Source organism: Cebus imitator, unplaced genomic scaffold, assembly GCF_001604975.1.
Source record: "Cebus imitator isolate Cc_AM_T3 unplaced genomic scaffold, Cebus_imitator-1.0 Scaffold261, whole genome shotgun sequence".
NCBI classification, from domain to species: Eukaryota; Metazoa; Chordata; class Mammalia; order Primates; family Cebidae; genus Cebus; species Cebus imitator.
This window is the reverse complement of record NW_016107576.1, coordinates 2,098,107-2,103,523: the sequence shown is the minus strand read 5'-3', so window position 1 is coordinate 2,103,523 and position 5,417 is coordinate 2,098,107.

Sequence of the window (5,417 nt, the reverse complement as noted above, 5' to 3'; positions counted from 1 at the left end):
TAGATTGGGGAAGTTTTCCTGGATTATATAATATTATATAATATCCTGAAGAGTATTTTCCAGCTTGGATGCATTCTCTTCGTTGCATTCAGGTACGCCTATCAAACGTAGATTAGGTCTTTTCACATAGTCCCACATTTCTTGGAGACTTTGTTCATTCCTTTTTACCCTTTTTTCTCCATTCTTGCCTTCCCCGTTTTATTTCATTGAGTTGATCTTCGACCTCTGATATCCTTTCTTCTGCTTGGTCAATTCGGCTGTTGATACTTGTGCATGCTTCGCGAAGTTCTCGTGTTGTGTTTTTCAGCTCCATCAATTCACTTATATTCCTTTCTATTTTGTCCATACTCGTTAGCATTTCATCAAATCTTTTTTCAAGGTTCTTAGTTTCTTTGTATTGGGTTAGAACACGTTCTTTTAGTTCACAGAAGTTTCTTACTACCCACCTTCTGAAGTTTGATTCTGTCATTTCATCACACTCATTCTCCATCCAACCTTGTTCCCTTGCTGGTGAGGAGTTGTGATCCCTTTTAGGAGGAGAGGTGTTCTGGTTTCGGGTGTTTTCATCCTTTTTGCGCTGTTTTCTTCCCATCTTTATGGATTTATCCACCTGTCGTCTTTGTAGTTGCTGGCTTTCAGATTGGGTCTCTGAGTGGACGTTCTGTTTGGTGATGATGAGGTTATTTCTGTTTCTTGGTTTTCCTTCTGACAGTCTGGCTCCTCTGCTGTAGGTCTGCTGAGGTCCACTCTAGGCCCTGCTTGCCTGGGGATCACCTGCAGCAGCCTCTGCGCTTTCACTGGGAGCTGCAATCCTGAGCTGTTCCTAAACGGCCATCTTGGATCCCCCTATTTATTTTTTTTTATTTGAAGAGATTGTGTGTTTTTCTTTGCTTTTAGTGTTTTTTTTTTTTTTTTTTTTTTTTTTTTTTGTCCCTGGTTTTGAATAGTCTTACTATGATATACTTAGGGTGGATTTCTGTGTAATTATTTGCTTGGGATTCAAAGTGCTTTTTTAATCTGTGACTTGATCTTCTCATGTAAACTTTGAACAATTTTTGCTGAGAGTTTCTTCAAATATTACTACTATTGATTCAATTATTATTTGCTTCTAGGAATTTACATACACATATTTGAAATATATTTACTTTGTCACATATATCTCTTATGCCCTTCTGTATCCTTTTCATCTTTTTTCTCTTTATGCTTTAGTTTATCTCTTTTATTTTTACTGACTTATCTTTCAGTTCATTGACCCTATTTTTGCTATGTCTAATGTGCTGTTAAACTCACCTTTGAGTTCTTAATATTAGAAATGGTAATATTTCTTTTTCTTTCTTTTTTTTTTTTGTTTTGAGACAGAGCCTGGCTCTGTCAGCCAGGCTGGAGTGCAGTGGCACAATCTTGGCTCACTTTGACCTCTGCTTCCCAAGTTCAAGTGATTCTCCACCTCAGCCTCCTGAGTAGCTGGGATTACAGGCACATGCCACCATACCCAACTAATTTTTGTATTTCTGAGTAGAGATGAGGCTTTGCCATGTTGGCCAGACTGGTCTTGAACTCCTGACCTCAGGTGATCTACCTGCCTCACCCTGCCAAAGTGCTGGGATTACAGATATGAGCCACCACACCCAGCCAGAAATTGTAATTTTTCAATTCTAATGTTTTCATGTCATCTTTTATGGAAATCTTCCCTCCTGTTTATCATTTATTGAGCATAATGTTCACAATTTACTTAAGGTCCACATTTGATTATTCCAACATCTGCATGTCCTAAAGGTCTACTTATTTTGTCTACTTTTTCCTTTTAGTTTCCAGTCACTTGATTTTTGTCTTCTGACATATTTAATAATTTTTTGTTAAGTGTAAGATATTATATGTACAAAAAATTTACAGAAGCTCTGAGTGACAATAAATCCTTCCCAAGAGGATTTAATTTACTTTTGGCAGGCAGTTGGATCCAATCAGTGATTTCGATAGTTCAAGACTGGACTTTAGGCCTTCAGAGAGCTGCTATATTTCTGGTTTTATGTGGTAGCCCTTCAGGTCTCTCACCTGAATGCCTTGGATGGTTACAAAGACCTTGTTATCCCTTGTTGCCCCTGAACTCCAAGTTTCATTTTCCCTTTTCTCCACTTCCCCACCTCACCAGTCTTAAAAACTTCCAAAAGCTCTCTGATACGGTTTTTCTGTCCAGCAATTTCTCCCAGTGAAAAAGTGCTGGAGAAGGTCGAGTTTACCTCAGTGTACTTCCTTATTCATTACTAATCCTCTGTACTCCTTCTTCATTACTAATCCTCTAGCCCTGGTGGCTTTGGGTGATCATTGATGCTGTCAAACATTTATTTTTTATATTTATTCAGATTTTATAGTTGTTCTTAGCAGCAGATTTAGTGTAGTACGAGTAGTTCCATCATAAACAGAAGGAGAAATTTCCTTATCTATAAGATGGGAGAATAATTCCTGCTGTTTATTCCATTTTTTGGTGGTCACTGTAGGGATTACAATAATTCTAATTTAGTACAATCTATTTAGAGCTCATACTGAATTACTTCGAAAAAAAAAGTATGCTTGAACCTTGTATACTTGGAATAGTATGCTTCTACTTAATCCCTTCATCCTTATGCAATTGTTGTCATATATAGTACATCCATATATGTTATTAATCGAACAATATGAGGTTATAGTTTTTAAACATGTATATATTTTTCAGTTATGAGAAGGAAACATCACTATGTTTGTAAAATTTGGAAAAAAACCAATAATTTTTAGTTCTTTTTCATATAGAAGAGCATAAATTGAGCTTCAGGCTTTGAAAACCTAGATCTTCCCATTTTTCACCATGAATGAAACACAAATGTAGTTCTTTTCATGGGAAGGAAAAAGGGGTTTTTTTGCATGCTTGTTTAATGATTTTGTAATAAAGAGGAGTATTGCTTCTGGTGGCACAGAAACAACCTGAGCAGTAGGAACATGGTGTTTGGCAGGACGCACTTTGGCAGAGCTCATGTCCTGACCAAAATGTAAGAGTTTGGCTCTCTCACACAAGACTGGCAGGTTTCATAGTTTCGAAAATAAGTGTGAGGTAAGCCTTCAATGTATGTCCTGTTAGGTGTAATGTTTTCCTCATTACCTACATATTAATTGGCTATGATAGGTATGATGAAGTTGTCACCTAAGCCTGGGTACACAATTGTGCAATGTATGTGCTTTTGATTCAGAGTCCTGGCATTATTTAAAGCCAAGTTAGACAAATGATACCTCTTTAGAGATGAGCAACTGATGGGGAATCTGAGCTGTCATCTTGGCTGTGCCTAGCAGTAGAATTTTAGAACTGCACACGAGTACAAAAAATAACCTCAGTAACAATCCATTAAAAAGAGTTGCATTTTATTAGGTATCTAGTTCAGAACAAATTTAAAGTTGAATTGCAAGAAAACTTCTCACTTCTTTTTTCCTTTTCTTTTCTTTCTTTCTTTCTTTTTTTTTTTTTTTTTTTTTTTGAGACAGACTCTTGCTCTGTCACCCAGCAGTGGTGTGATCTCGGCTCACTGCAACCTCTGCCTCCCAGGTTCAAGTGATTCACCTGCCTCAGCCTCTTGAGTAGCTGGGAGACGCTTACCACCACCCAGCTAATTTTTGTATTTTTAGTATTTTTGTATTTTTGGTGTAGTTTTCACTACATTGACCAGGCTGTTCTCGAACTCCTGAACTCAGGTGATCCACCCACCTCTGCTCCCCAAAGTGCTGGGATTACAGCATGAGCCACAGTGCCTGGCAAACTTTTTAGTTCTTGAAGGAAACAGCTGAAACCCAGTTTCGTGAAAAGGACATTCTTCATGAAGGGATAAGGATCTTCCTCAACTACTAGTAAACAAAAACTTTATTTAAACTTTATTGCTATTACATTTAATTTTTTCACTTGAACATTTTCAGTATATAAAAGAGGTTCTCTTTTTACCAATAATATAAATTCTAAGACACTATATAAAACAATCACAGTTAAAATAATTTTTGTTCCCAAATGTTTCCCACAGAATTCAATATATTCCAAAAAATACTATGTAGTTTTCTTTCAAGTCTTCAGACAATGAAAAATAACTTTGTAGAAAACTTTAAATTAGTAGACATTAGCAAGTTTTTTGTTTGATAGTTGGAAATGAGAAAACAAATGAAATGAAACAAGTGAAATTAATGTTAATAATACACATAATATATCCAAGATAATATCACTTCAACATGTAATCAGTATAAAAGTGTTATTGAGATGGTTTACATTCTTTTTTTAAATATACAAAGTCTTTGAAATCCAGTGTATATTTTACGTTTACGGCATATCTCAATTTAGATAACCACATTTCAAGTGCTCAGTGTGACTAATGGCTACCATATTGCAAAGTGCAGTTTTAATGCCGTCACCTAATGGTTCCCTAAGTGGGCTATACATCAAAAGTACCCAGAGACACTTGTTAAAAATATAAATTTCCCAGCAACTCTCCATTTTGTTAAATACCTCTAGGGAGAGACCCAGATATCTGTTTCTGATTAAGTACACCAGGTGATGCTGATGCAACAGTCTGTGGACAAGCATCTGCAGTTTCTGCATTGCCTTAAAGTTGTGAATATAACAAAACATTTAGGCATCCTGAAAAATTTGAGTAGTGTCATGGGAAGCCCAGAAGAGTGGATAAGCCTCATGGTAGAAAGCTGCTTGTGTTACAATCTGAGCTCTACTGGCCCTGGTTGGCCCTCCTATGAAGAGTATACGCCTCTCAGGTTAACTTCCAGTACTCCCACGTTGCCATCCCATTTCCAAGAGCTGCTGTCTTCTGTGGTAATCATCTAGACTTTGGGTGGAGGGAAGAAGAGAACTGTTCTAAACCAGCCTGTATGCACAGTTACCAGCTTTCCTGATGTTCTTCTGCCTCCTTGGACACTTGCTGGGCTGGCTTTGTGTTTTTATAACCATCTGGAGTCAAGGTAGGCCATGATCCACCTAAGCTAATGTACGGTAGAAAAGGGAACAATCAGAGATTCTATCCTTTCATTCCACCCACTACCTCCATTAGTGTCCCTCTTTGTCCCTTCAGGCTTTCCTTTCCCACCACAATGGACCCAACTCCCTTTCACCTCCTAAGCGTTTTCAGAGTTTCCCAGTTAGGCTCATAATTTATCACCCCCCTGTCACACATGTGACATCTTCAGGAATGGATTTGGAGACTCCAGGAGACAATAGCTTTGTTGGTTTGCTATCTCTTCAAAAACTGGAAGTACTAGATTGAACTTTTTATTTAGCAATACTGTATGGTAAGGAATATGTGAAATTATTCGAGGGGTATCCCAAATATCCTTTCTTCTGGGCTTCCCACTCAAAATAATGACCAGAAGAATTACAATCCAAGTCCTATGCTTTTTTTTTT